Source organism: Monopterus albus, unplaced genomic scaffold, assembly GCF_001952655.1.
Source record: "Monopterus albus unplaced genomic scaffold, M_albus_1.0 scaffold166.1, whole genome shotgun sequence".
Lineage (NCBI taxonomy): Eukaryota > Metazoa > Chordata > Actinopteri > Synbranchiformes > Synbranchidae > Monopterus > Monopterus albus.
Window position 1 is genome coordinate 1,362,754 of NW_018128046.1, and position 15,458 is coordinate 1,378,211.

Consider the following 15,458-nt stretch of genomic DNA (forward strand, 5'->3'; position numbering starts at 1 on the left):
AGACAAGGGCTTCCTGTGTGTGTGTGAGGTGTGTAATACATTAGATCAAACTGCGAGCTCTGTTGCCTGAGTAACCACCTAATGCATGGCAGGTAGAATGTTAGAGGATGACACAGTCTGCCTCTTTTCTTTGCATTCCCTCCTCACCCGACTGTATAAGCACCTTGATGTCATTCCATTAAGGTGAACTAAACCAACAGACTGGCGCACAGCCTTGCATTATCGGTATGATAACTTAAAACCGGTGGAGCAATGCAGTGTGTCGGTTTGAAATGACAGAGCTTCTCTAGAATGTGAAACTGAGGATTAATTTTTTTGAAGACAATTATTTTTAAGTAAATCATTTCCCTCCACACAGAGAAAGTAAGATGAAGTGATGCAAAAAAAACTCCTCAAAACCTCCTCAGTCATCGGGAAGGCTTATCAAAGCTGTGCAATAAGATTGCACCAGAGATAAGAAGATCTGTGCGATCATACCCAGGATATGCTGTATTTTTAGGCAGTTGACCAAATCTATTATGTGTGACTTGCTTAGTGAATGTAATCCATGGGAGGCGGTGTTTGATATATTTCTTTGGATTAAAATGGAAAATCGAGACAATACAAGATGCACTGCTGAAAATCATTTTTTTTTAACAAACAAGGAAAGAATAAGAATGAGTGACAGCCTGAAGGTTAGAGGAGCCCAGAGATTTCTTGTTCCTGTTGGCAAGAAAGAACATTTCTGCAAATAAATAAAACACAAGCAAATTAAATAACACATACACCATTTGACAGCAAAAATAATTGTGCTGTGAATACAGAAGCACTGCAGAAAAAGTCCAAAACAATGTGGAAACTGAAAACTGATGAATGTGTCGATCAGTCCTCAGTCATGTTTGAAAACCTTTAAGATTGTGTGACTCTGATAGTTCTGAAGATAAAGGTTATGACACACACAGGACATTTCTCTGTGGCGCTAGTATCGATAAGCAGTGCTGGAAAAGTACTCAGATCCCTTACTTAAGTAAAAGTACCACAGTGTAAAAGTACTCTGTTACAAGTAAAAGTCCTGCATTCAAACTGTTGCTTAAGTAAAAGCACAAAGGCATTAACATCAAAACATATCGAGTGCTACAAAGTAAAAGTACTCATGCAGAATGGCACATTTCACATTACTGAATTATAATTACTGATGCATTATTATGTACATCACATTTTCTAGTTGTAGCTGGTAAAGGAGGAGCTAGTTTTAACTAGTTTACAAGATTTCAATTTGAATTACTGTTGTGTAGCTTGTGAATTTTCTATCAGAGATCAGTAAAGTCTTATGAATATATTGTTTTTTGTTTTATTAATCCGATTCTGAAAAGTGAGCAGTAACTAAAGTTTAATTACAATATTTGCCTCTAAAATGTAGTGAAGTCAAAGTATGAAGCAGCACAAAAAGAAAATGCTCAGTAAAGTACAGATACCTTAAAACTGTACATAAGTGCAATACTTGAGTAAATGTATTTAGTTACTTTCCACCACGGTCAATGAGTTGTATATCATTTAGCTGCCAAATATGCAAGACATCTATCAAAGGTGGATTGTGGTTTTATAACTAATATGCAATGTGAGGTTGTGTTTTTCATAGTCATTCTTCTATAAAAAGCAGTTTCATGGCTGAACAGTAAAATGTCTAGATATAAGCTATTATGACATTGTTCTCTACCCCACTGCTGTCAGCACATCTTCGGCTGATTGTAAAGAAAACACGCTTCTGGCACTGTTGTGTGATTTGACATGACACCGACAGAAACTAATTCACAAACTAACAAACTAGTCTCAGCCTTTGACTGACACTTTTTAGTTGCCCCCATAAAACTTCTGTTACTGTAAGTTGTCACTTCTTCTTTCTTCTTTGCTTGTTTTGTTTTCCTGCTTTTCGTAAGCTGCTGAGAGTTGAACTCTCTCAGGCACCATCCAATAACATTGTTTTTATCCTGCTAGTTCAGGACACTTATGACAGCGAGTAGAATATTGTGATTACAGGTTCTGGTGTTTCTAAGCATTCCCACCCGACGGCTGAGGATTTCTTTTAAGCAAACAGGGTCCCTCGTTTAGTTCAAGTTCCTCTTGGGATTTTCACAGCCATTGTGAAACTAAAGAATAAAACAAAAAGAACTGCATTGCAGAGGTGTTATGAGTAGCTGTTGGGTTCATGTTTTTTTATGTGGACACAGACTGTGGTGGCAACGAGCAATAGAGGACATATTCCTGGGTACTCATACTGTACAAATGTCTTGTCCTTTTCTTTTTGCTTTGCTTAAGACAGAAAAGCAGACAGTATTATAGATGATAGATTTAAAAAAGGATAAAACGTAGACAGTCTAAGGACAGTATGAGAGCTTCGGCTGCTAACAGAGACCCCATGACGACAAGAGCCATTTACTGCTGCCAGACTATGAACCTTAATTCAGGGTGAAAAGTTGATTGTGTCTATAGCGCGGTGAGAGGAGGAGGAAGGGAGAGATGAGGAAAATGAAAGGACCAGATTGAAAATATGGTTGCTCTTTTGTTTAGTGAGGCATATCCATATTATAATTTTGATGTGGCTATGCAAAGCTTCAACAAAATATAAAAAAAAGTAATTTCCTCTGCTATTTGTGTGTCTTGGTAAGTCATCCTCCCTAAAAATTTTGTCACAAGCAACCACGTATTGCTAATATCACAATGCCAATGAGGTGTATGGTGTTTGTTTCTTTATATTTTCAAGCTTTGGCAGTTGAGGGAAATTATAGGAAACTTTATATTGAAGAGAGCTGGAATAATAATTGCTAGTGTTAACTAATGTAAGAGCATTAGGTTGAACCCCATGAGGTTCATGGACTTACTCAGACTCTGTACTTCGGACTGATGCAGTATGGGTAATGTCAAATGACAGCAAGAGGTTGGTGAGTATTTTAAAAAAGGCATCTACATCAACGTTATGGTGAGGTGCTCACATTTGAGGCCCAGTCATGGTTGACTGGATTTATATTTGAAATTCAACATCACTTGAAGCTGGTCTGAACCACAGGAACAAGTTTATAGGCTAATCAAGTGTCAACATCAAGGCTAACATTGGGCTTGTTGGGGTTGTTTATGAGTATGCTAGATTTTATACTGTACGTGATGTTAAATTTCAATTTGTTTGATAGTCCATAAAGGTCTATTTTCCAATAATATAACAGACTCATCTAATAATCATTTAAAATACTTCCAAACAGCTGCTGTGGTAATTGAAACTGTCTCGATGATGGCAATATGCTCTCATAATGAATCATGCGCATACAGATGTAATTAAAACCTGTTTATAAAATTAAAAAAAGACCATAAATGCTGCAGTAATATAATCACAATTATAAACTCTGCCACAAAATTGATTCATGTTAAGTCACTGCATGGCAGCATTTGCCAATAAGCGCTTTATTCTGGGTTTTCAAAACAAGGTGAGATGATGGATTGAGGTACAAACTGCAGGTCAAAAGCTGCAACACTGGGTCTCAGTCATCAACTGTTCTTAGGAACAAATTTGTTCATAAAACCCAAATACAAAGTTTTCAGGAAGATACTGGAATTCACCAGTGTTTTCTTATCTGGGATTTGACAAAAGCTATTGCTTATATAATCGCACTTTCTGTGCAGGTGTCTTGTAGGAAGTTGGTAACTGAAGCAGAAGTAAATCATAAACAAAAACAATTTTTAATCTTTCATAACAAAATAAATCTTAACACTTCTCTTTTATGTGAGTGTAAATAACTGTTCATTAAAAGGTATATGCAACCTCAGTGGTAGTACTGCTAGTGAGTTTGCAGTACACTATGTTGCCCTGATGGTAACCATAGGGAGGCGCAGTCGGGGAGGGCTGGCTGTCAAAAAGGCAAGCAGTGCAACGCTTCCACTGTGCCCCCATACAGCCGTGATGAAGTGGCTCATTCCATCTTGTTGGCTCCAGAGTAAAGCACAGGTTCATTTGGCGCTGAGCTGATGACAGATGGGAGCTGCTGCAAGCTTTTCTCTGAAAAAGGCCGAGACCCCTGGCTCTCAAACCTGCAGAGTGAACTCTCTGTGGCGGAGGGAGCAGACACACAGAGTCATGAGAAGTGTGGTATGCTCCTCTATGATCATATTTATTACCTTTGATATTAGATCTCTCACTCTACTATTGCTCACATATAGAATGGGATCCTGATTTCCTGCATTGCTATTATGCAGATAGGTGAAATAATGTTGTAGTTTTTGACCAGAAGAGAAAACCATGAATGCTTGTGTAACCCAGTGCTAAGAGCAGATGGGGCCCTGTATGGCTGCTAGTTTCACAGTATGATTGGGAGTTAGTATAGGTTGGAAGTGGGTTCACTGGGAAATCATTGGGAGGCGTTGAAAAGTGCTGAGAGCATCGGTACAATTACAACATTGTGTTTTGTGACAATGCGTGCAGCCAACCAGATAAATTGTTATTCTCTCACATTAACCAATAAGGTTAATTGTCCCTCCTTGGAGACCGAACATCCTGTTCGCGCTCTTGACATTGTATCAGACGCTTAAGAGCCGCATTTGGTTGCAACACACCGAGCTTAAGAACCGTGTGAAACGGAGGTATTGAACTGAGGCAAAGCTGTGTGCCAACGGAGAACTGGGAACCCACACCGTTGCCTTTGCCTTGCATTGGTGAGATATATATGCAGGAATGTACTGCACTATCGTAGATGCAATTACTGTTAGCCGTGAGCTCATTCGCGCTAGCATGCATCATAGAGATACAACTGTATACAGTAGAGAGCTCATACTGTAAGAGTCACATTTCAGTGTTCACAGACACCTACTTTGCTGTGGAATTGGATATACTTGCACTATATTATACTAGTTAATAACCTATTCAAATGATGTTGACTCCCAGCAGATAGTGTCTCTGTGGCACCTCTTTATATTTTCTGCATATTAATGTGTAAAACTGATGAGCAGCAAGCTGCCAAAATATTAGTTGTGCTGAAATTTGATCATAAACCAAAGTACTGACACAACTGACATATTACTTTTTTAGGACACAACCTTTTGAGGTTTCTCAGTACATCAGGGCACAGTGGAACAGCTCTGCACCTTGGCGCATGTGTCTTCACCCTGCTGTCCTCCGTGCAACATTACCTTTAATGTCACGGCGGAAAGTGAGCGAAGCACTACTTAAAAAAAAAAACATGAGGACAAGTAATGGAATTATCTCATATCCATCACAAACTTCATCTGCATAATTACAACCCTCAGTTCCACAACACTAAGAGCGTGGCACTAATAGCCTTCTGTGTAATTGTGTTACCTTTCTTTGGGTCTTTCTTTCACCAGAAGAGATAATGACAGACTAGGGCTAAACATCTGTAGCAGACAAATAATCAGTCTATTTTCCTCTAAGACACTATTGTATACTGTATATAGAATGTATATATACTGCCTATTGTAATTTAACACTGCTATGCAGAAGAAAAAATGGCGGAGAACAATTTATGACAAGTTGTTGGTAATAATAGGTTTTGAATGCAGTGTGCCCTGGGTGCATTACAATGGGCAACATTTTTTACTCTCAAAATTACATTATAGCTCTGCAGTCGATATGAAGGACTTGATGAATGCCATCACTGGCTCCTGTGAACCCCCCTTCTACTTAAAGACACAAGCATCCACATGTTTATCCAATAATAAGGTGTCATTTATCTTTCTGATGAATATTGATCATTTATATTCATTTGTGGTTTACCTCATCTACAAATTATGTAAATATTTTGACAGGAGAACTTCGACAAAAGCCTTGAGTTAAAGCAAAAATATGTGACACACTGTACAGTATACCGGCTTTTTCTGCTGTTCTGTCACAACAGTATGACACACAGTTCAGCCCCTAATCCTCCACTGTCGGCATTTCCTGTGAGGCCACTGGTGAAGTGAAGAAAAACCAAGAGAGTTAGTTCATGCCTGCTTTTGACTTCTACAAATGTCACATACTGTATATGGCTATAATGTGATGGTCGGAGATTCAAGCTAAAATCTATTTCTCACTTCTTGTGTGCAATTACAACCCAAGGTCTTGTTGAAACCGTTATGTTTAAATGAACTCCAATGTCAGAGTCCTGTGCTTTATCGACCCAGCCATCCACCCTGACATGCACATGTTTAATGTAAGACTGGTTTGTTAACAAAATAAATATACTGCTGTGTGACGTGGAGTAAAATAGATCAGGTTAAATGCAAATGCTTTTCTTCTTGATTTTAGAATTAAACATCTATGGGTCACTGAAATAAATTTGTCTCAGTTTGTTCATAGTTTCATTCACTTTAAAATGAAGAGTTAATGAGAGCATACTATTAGTGTTTTAAAGATGATAGTAGCTGTTTCATTTGTGTAAAGCATCAGTGTCTTGCATCCTGACACCACGTCCACCCTGTAAAGAATAAGCTGACAGATCATTAAAAGGAGCAGGATTTAAACAGTTCTGGCCAAACTCAGTCACGGGATTAAAACTAATACATAAAGTTAGAAACTTTTTTGAGAGGACACATCTTTCCTTTCCTTTTCCCCTCTGTTTGTGTATGTGTGTGCACAACTTATAATCCACTACTAACTCATGTGCTTTGGCACGGACTGCTGTTTCAACAAAAGTTCATGCTGAACCCAAGTGCAATGTGGGCCTGAGAAGTGACTGTGACTTTGTATCATAAAAGTGAACTCTCACACCTGTCACAACAGCAGATGTCAGCTCTGCCAGGGTGTGTTAATGTGTGCAGGCAGCGCTGAAGCAGCACTCCACATAAAAGTCTCTTTGCCACAAGGCATCGTTACTGCATCAGAACAGCTTGATTTGTAGAGCATAATGCATTATGGTGCAGATCATTCACTATACTTTGTACCGTCCTTACCCTTATATGGTGTCTGGATTACTGCATATCTGCACTCATGTTACTGAAACAAAAGATACTTGCACCTGATGTGCTAATGTGCATACTTGTTACCATGGTTACCAAACTATTTGCATAAATAATTATACATCTTTTACACACTTTGCTTAAGACTGCTGCCTGTTCAGCAGTAGTAGTTGTGAAAGTTAAAATCACACATCTGCTATTAAAAATACTGCAGTTTGGTCCATTTGGTTCCAGAGCACACACAGTCTGGTTGTTTCATGTGCACCAGATCTAAACTACGAGTGCAATTAGCTGCTGAGCTAACTCCAGCACATTTATATTGATGTTTGTTAACATTAGTGTTGATTAGCAAAACAAAGCAGCTTTATTTATATAGCACAGTTTTAAACAAACGTTACAAAGTACTTAACAATAAAAATACTACACCATAAAATTGTCACTGAGTGATAAAACAAGTCATAAGACCTCTCACAAGCACGGTGAAATATCACACCATCATAAAATAAGTGCCTCACAAAGCACTGTGAAATAAACAATGAAAGCTGTGGCATCTGACTCTAGTTAGAGGCAAAAGCCAAAGAGTACAAGTGAGTTTTCAGTAGGGATTTAAAAACTACGGAGCTCAGGGCGGGCCTGATATCCAGTGGTAGGCTACTCCACCGTCGTGGCCCTGCAACAGTGATGGCTCGATCACCTCTGAGCTTAAGCTGTGACCTAGGCACATTGAGCAGAAGCTGGTTGGCAGACCTGAGTGATCTTACTCTGTGAGCTAATGTGCGCTGTCCCATATAAATAAATAAATACACAAAGTTTGCTTTAACTAAACCATACAGGAAAGCACCTTTACTGAAACGATTAACATTTAACATGCTGTATGAGTGTCATTTACTGTACAGGTCATAAGCCCAGAAATACTCAAAGGCTTGGGACAAAGAGTAGAGGACGTTTAAACACTGCACCTTTCCAACCATAGCTGCCATCATTAAGATTGTGGCTTTGCACCGAGACTCAGTAAAGTCACACTTTAGAGGTTAGATCTCATTTATGACAACGCTTCATGTGACTCGTTGTTGGTTTAATGGACCTCAGCGTTCTACAGCACACACCACTAAGCTCCCAATGGCCAGGCTGAGCCACATTTTCCTGAAGGTCGCACAATGTGAATATAAATAGTTACTCAGTCGAGAGATTACTGCGGACAGAATTTTTAAAGCTCGCCTACTGCCACCATTTGTTGCAGGAAGTGTTGTTGACTGCATAGGTGTGTTAAGGTGCGGGTTGTTGCACAGTAAAGAGCAGGTGATATCTTCTATCCATCTTTTCATGGACCACTAAACTACAATACCCCCAACACATCTTAATTTACAGCTTCATAGTAAAAATGGTTAAGGTAGGCATGGGGTGTGCTATCTTTCACAAAAGTAATTTGTGGAAACCAGGTCGAAGCACTAGGGTTGAACACACTAAATAATGAGGCCTGTGGAAAGTAGTGCTTTGTGAATAAAAAAGGCGAAGCTGAGGGTGACGAATAAGAACACAGGCTGTCACAAAATATGCACATCTCATAAGTTTCTAAAGGAAAAATGCAATTGTATTTGGACTTTTAGACACATTTACCTCTAAACCATATAGAGTATTAAGCTCTGAGCAGATTTAGCACACAGTGAGCGCATGCAGGGCGCCTACCAGACCCACCAGACTAATAAACTGGTCTCACCATGGAAACAATCCTGGCTGCAGCCAAGGCTGCATCCAAAATCATAACCACACTATGCCTGACAATTGTGCCCTGAGGCTTTGGTGCCGTGCCAAGACAAAAATGACAAATGAGAACACGATAAAACAGTAAGAAATTAGCTTAAGTGCACATTTTGTGCAAGTTGAGTATTATTTTTTCTTTTGTCTGGGCTGTTGTGAATTGGGGCTCAGCACAGGTGGCGGGAAGGCGTCAATACACCATCTCACTGATGATTAGCTGTTTTAATTACTTCCATTTCTCTCTTCTATCACCATCTGCTTTGAGTCGGGAGGGCCTCCTCAAGCAACGTGTTATTCAGTTCAGTTGCTGCAATAAGGTCTTTTCAGCCTGTGACAATCTTTCCATGTTTGGCAAAACATCAGACTAAAAGGGACCCAGTGAAAAAAGGACAAAAGATTTGGAAGAGAATTATATCTTGTCAGATTGTTGCTAATGCTTTGAAGATTTAATGAGATAACCCTAAATACCAGCTTAAGTCACTATGCTTTCATCTTCTGCAGTGCTACTGCTACTGGTGTAATTCTGTGTAGTAATCTTTCTCCTGCCATACTGCTGCAATGGCCGCACTCATATCTAAGTCATAATGATGCTTTTGGTTTTACAAATACTGCAATGTGACCCATCCACTTTTCATGATTAACACAGCAAATATCAGCTTGCAGTGAACTGAATAAGCCAAATAGGTTGACAGACACACTGCTGATGAAATGACACTACAAAATGCTGATGTGTTAAACACCAGAAACGAATAAAGGGTGTGTGGAGAGAGTGAATCTGCTTAACAAGTGTCAGTGTCTGACAATAATTAGCAGGGGATGTACAGTATATTTCATATTATAGTTAACCTCCTGGCAAGGTTTAACACAATCTACTGTAGCTCTGCTCTGAAATAAATCAACAGTCCTGAAACTCAGTAATTGCCACTAGAACATCCATCATACTAATTCCATCATCCAAAATTTGATTAATTTAACTCAAATGGGTGTGTGAAGGAGAGTTGTGTCTGCATACTTGACAAAAAGTCAAACACATTCCCAGTTGGTGACGGTCTCCATCAGCGTTGTATCTTGTCACCGTTTCTGTTTGTGATTTTCATGGACAGGATCCCAAGGCGCAGCCGGGGGAAGAGAGTGTTTGGTTTGGGGACCTCAGAATTCCATCTCTGCTATTTACCAGTCATGTGGTTTTGCTGGCTTCATCAGAGCGTGGCCTCCAGCATGCACTGGGGTGATTTGTAGCCAAGTGTGAAACTGCAGGGTTGAGAGTTGGCACATCCAAATTTGAGGTAACAGTACTCTGCCGGAAAATGGTGGACTGCTCCGTCTACGTTGGGAGTGAGCTGTTGCCCCAAGTGAAGGGGTTTTGGTCATGAGTGAGGGTAAAATCGAGTGTGAGACTGACAGGCAGATAGTGGCAGCATCAGCAGTAATGCAAACGCTATATCAGACTGTCATGGTAAAGAAGGAGCAGCGGAGCCGAAAGGCAAAGCTCTTAATTTACCAGTCAATCTATGCTCCAACCTTCATCTATGGTCATGAGCTGTGGTTAGTGACCAAAAGAATAAGATTGCGAATACAAGTGGCCGCCGAAATGAGTTTCCTTCTCAGGGTGGCCAGACTTAGCCTTAGAGATAGAGTGTGGTGTTCGGACATCTGGAAGTGACTCGGAGTAGAACCACTGCTCTTTCACATCGAAAGGAGCCAGTTGAGGTGGTTATTAGGATGCACCCAGGGCACCTCCCTTTGCAGGTCTTCTGGACGCGTCCAACTGATAGGAGACCCCAGGGCAGACCCAGAACTAGCTGGAGAGATTATATATCTCATGTGGCCTGGGCAGAGGAACATCTGGATTACCTTACTGAACCTGCTGCCACCGTGACCTGATCTCAGATGAGTGCAAGAAAATGAATGGATGGATGGATGGATGGATGGGTGTGTGTATGAGACAGTGTCTACAGTAGCAAGACAGCTGATCTCTGAACCACAAAAAGATCAGCCCTACTGGACATAAAGGAGTCTGGTCCATGGCTGATTTAAAAAGAGAAAGAAGAGAAAAGAAACGATAGAGAGCTCATTACTGGCTTTTCACTGTCAGTCACAGTGACTTCAATGACACAGAGGACCTTGAAATTCCCTTTCAGTGTTTTTCTTAAACCTCCTCACAAGACAAAAATAGACATGGAGCATAAGGGATGGTGTGGAGTGGAACAGCGGCATGATAAAGGGCCCCACAGACAAAAATACCTGCAAAATAGTGAAGAACACTACACTCAGTAACAGTGTGCTAAGGAGGCAGGCTGGGGGAGCAAAAGACGCAGTGTTAGGGGAGTGTTAATGAGGACCTCAGCCTGAGTGAACCCTGTGGTGAGGGGAAAAATCTGCACTGTCAATGGCAGGGGTGCATTAGTCCAGAGATGGCCTTATTTAAACTCTAGACAGGATCAATGGGCCTACTAATGCAGCCCAGCGACATGGCCCCTTCCAGCAAGAAAGGGTCAAGCACTCAACTGCAGCTTGCAGAACACAGCTTAATTTGACTTAATAATGCAATTCTGACTTCAGACAAAAGCCTTACATATGCTGCTGCACATACAGCGCCAGTGGATAAAAGCCAATTCATCTGAGTGCTGATGGCTACTTCTTTCTCTCTCTTCCTCTGCTTTCAATAAAGAATAAGTGCAAGCAGTTGGTTGTTACTGAGGTGGGAACCAGGCAATGGGGAATGTGTATTATAAGTAGTACAATAGCCACTGTCTCTTTCTTCTCATGCATTTCAGAGGAGAGAACAAAATTAAGTATGCATATAGATGCAGCAGCCTCTAAGGGAACAAATGTTTGACTTGCATGTCTTCAACTGTGAAGAACAGCATATTTCACACAAGGGAACTCAGCTGCAGCCACTAGGGTCTCCGGGAGATCGGCAGGATGAGTAAGTCGCTACTAGGCGGAACAAAAATCATCACTGTCCGGTCCGGTGGACTGTGAGTTTATTTCAACAAGGAATGGTCCACGAATGCTGTAAGCTGTGTCCAAACACTGTTCTCCACTGGTGGAGTTTATGATCATGAAATGCTGCCCATCTGCCGAGCAGTTCAGTAACAGTCAACATGTCACCGGTGTGATGGAGGCACTGCATAGCTATGCAGCCGCATCAGTGATCAACAAACAGCACACCATGACAGAATGTCATCATCACTTCACTGATGCTAATTTAAAGATGGTTTTACCAAAATTCCAACAAGCATGTCATTACAAGACAAAAAAAAACACTACATTAGTGAGTTGTTGCTATTAATGTACAGTAAGTGTGCTCACTCTTACCCCTGTGTGATTTTTCTTTTCTTTTCTTTTATTTTGCACCTATTGTTTTGCACTTGTCCTTAATGTCTGTGTGGGTAGGAATGACTAATAATAATAATAATAAAATGTGTATACTGTATAGACTACCATAGTAGTGAGTCCTAAAACCCAAAACTGAGTTAGCATTTTGCCCTTCTGGTTCCCTCATCATGAAGCCTATGGGTTTTTTAAATTGATTTTTGTTTAGATGCCTGAAATAAGGTCTGTGGCTGACACAAGGCCAATACATTTTCATGTGTAAATACCCTAGTCATGATATTTAGTGCTTTTACGTGTCTTAAAAAAGGCTGTTGCTAACAGGTGGCTAAATGAGACTACAGAGGCTGTCTGGGATGTTAACCGTCATCACGGAGACTACTCCTCAATCATCTGTCTTCACAGCCTCATTATTTTGATCATAAGCATAAATATATGCTTCAAACATCATAAAGTGTTCACTGGTGAAAATTATTTTGCTGAACAAAATGTGTAAATGTCACAGACCTTATTTTATGCAATAACCCAAAACCCTATGGAAAAATCTGATTGGCTGTTTGTTGAGAACAATGTCGACTTCCGGGTTGGCCTACAAAAAAACATCATCTCTGCGGCACTCTATTCTGGGCTTCAGAGGAAACTGTTTTACTAATTGGGAGCCACAGTTTGTCACAGTAAACTGCAGGTCATTGAATGAGACAATTGATTCATGTTCATTTATCCATCTTTCATGTTATCATTTCGATAATTTTAGTAGAGAAAAAATGTAATGCATTTCATCATAGTTCTCCTTTTCACCAACACCAGAGTTACTGTATTGTTGCTTTGTTAAGCCCTGTGGGCTAGACATTAATGAGCCGATGGCCCATTCTTTTCCTTGTTTTCTGACTTATCTACAATGTTCCAACGGTGAATCATCATCTTAGACATGACCTAAAGCTCAAAAAATTAGGTGAACATATGTTCTAGTATTTCTATGCAGAAGCAACTGGATTTATACACATCTCGTAAACTCTCACTCACGAAATAAAGTATTATGTGATAGTTTAAGGATCTCTTTGAATGGGCATGAAATCCACGTTGCACGTTCATGTGAGTTTGCCTGACATCCATCTGTGCCCCCACCATATTGGCAAAATGTTACATTGCCTTGTTTGTTATGTGTATTTTCAATAAAGCTTATGGAAAAAAAGACATCTACAGTGCCATTGTAAGCAGAATTTTGCTGAGCTAATCTAGAGGTACCCAAGATTAAATGGCTTGAAATGAGCAAAATGAGCACCCATGGGGACTTAAAATGTTTGTGTGTATACATAACCTAGGAAATTAATAACATATATAATATGTGTTGTTGTATCCAGTGTGTTCATCCCAGAGTTTGCAAAACTTCAATGATTTTCTACCAGTTGGATCTCAACATATTCAGGTGTGTCTGCTCGGGAAGGGGTGGTGATACAAAAAGAAGCAGTAACAGTGAGTTGTTGGATGAAAGTGACAGGTTCCAGTTTGTGAGAACCCACTCATCATCAAGGTAAACAAAGCCTTTTTACCTTGCTGTGAAAAACCACATGAAAGGTCACAGGTGCTCACAGCTCAGCTTGGCATGATTATCATCACCCCTGAAAGAAACCAGCAAAAAAAATAAAAATAAAAATAAAAAAAACCCAAAACAAAACAAATCCGCACACTCCGCTTGTTAAGTGGTGACGTAACATTCTGTTTCCCTGTCCAAACTTCGGCTCATTCTGCTCCTCATCATATGGCACAGTGTTGTTTTCCCCATTGTTTCAATAGATTCAATAGATCTGAATCTATACAATGGCTACAGTTGATTAGATAAGTAACAGTATTCTTAAATTAATAAAAATAAAGCTTCTAAAAGTTTGCTGTTTTGCTGCTTTGTAACATAACATTAGCTAGCTAGTTAGCACAAAGTTAATGTAAACACTATACACTGAAACATTTTACACTGATGAAACTAACAAAAGCTGGGAGCTCTTAAAAATAAGTTGAAGACATATAACTCTCTCTCTCTCTCTCTCTCTCTCTATATATATATAAAACTATGTCTAGGGTTCAGTATGATCCTCACCTTTAAAACACTAATTAGAGATTAGAGATTTCCCAGAAATGATATTAATTCAAATAACTCAGAATATGTACTTCCAGTTACCTGTAACTTATGAACAATTTTTCCAGGGACTGTTTCACAGTGTAGAAACAATAAACACACAGACTAAACACAGTTCAAGGTTAAACAAGGTGAAACATATATCACAAATTTACCCAGTTCAATTATAAAAAAATATTTTAAACCCTTGAGATGATGTTTTAACCACAAAGTCAACCTGAGTGCACTCTTAAGAGTTTTATGCAAGCTTGCGTTGGCGCGCGTTGGAGCTCATGTCCACTCGAAACCATTTTAACAGTCATACCAGTCTGAAGAAAATCCTCGTTCTTACCATCCAAGGAACACAGGACGTCTGTACACAGAATCCCACTGCCCTGTCATCTCCCCATGCAGGTGAGCGCTGAATCTCCGGCAGCAACACCGTCTGCTTCCTTGTGACTCTCGACGAGGTAATTAACACAGACACAATGGAGCTAGCTTTAGCATTAGCTTAGCTTAACTTTCTCAGCTTCGTCTTTTTGGAAAACACCGTTCAACTCACTCCCTCGCAGCACGGGTTGTTCACGAACTCTTCTGCAATCCACTGGAGCAGGGAACAGTTGTCCAGGCTTGCTGAAAATAGATTTTAAGCACCTTTTCTCTGTCTTGAATCTTTAATGGACCCACACCTTCTGCAGCCATTGCCGTGACTTGTCCAGTCCCTTCTATGCCATTTGTCCCTTTTTTGTCTACTAGAGGATGTGAATGCAGCACTAAGAACAATCCCTACTATGACCATCACTGAGACCAACAAGCTGATATACACCACAGCAACCGTGATCCTTGAGATACTTGGCTATAAGTTCAACAAAGGCCATAAGGAGCAGTATCCTCCTTGGAGAAGGAGGTTGGAGACCAAGATCAAGGCAGCAAGGAGAGAAGTTAGCCAGCTATCGGAATTGCAGAAAGGCATGATGAACAAAGGGGTACCTAAAAAGTACAACTCAAAGTCCATACCTGAGGCCTTGGAGACTGCCAAGCAAAGGCTCACAGCCCTGGTCACCCGGCCGAAGAGGTACACAAGAGAAGTTGAAGCCAGGAGAATAAACCGAATGTTCTCCACTGAGCCATCCAAGGTGTATTCTCAGTGGCAGGGTAATAACATGAGAGCAGACCCATCAAGGCTGGAGACTGAACAGTTCTGGAAGAGCATATGGGAGAAGGAGGCATCACACAACAACAGTGCCTAGTGGCTGGTGGACCTAAGAGCAGACCACAGCAACCTCCCTGCACAAGACCCAGTAATCATCACAATGGCAGACATTCAAGAGAGGGT

At 40.4% G+C, this 15,458-nt stretch overlaps 1 long non-coding RNA gene across 1 annotated transcript in view; it reads right to left on the reverse strand.

Moving 5' to 3' along the window:
* Positions 1-3,411: 3,411 nt before the first annotated feature.
* The window catches only part of LOC109968923 (uncharacterized), a 113,144-nt gene continuing 101,097 nt past the window's right edge, over positions 3,412-15,458 (reverse strand). Inside the window, exon 4 of the long non-coding RNA XR_002276203.1 lies at positions 3,412-4,072. This is a non-coding gene — a long non-coding RNA (uncharacterized LOC109968923). The remainder of the gene's footprint in view (positions 4,073-15,458) is intronic.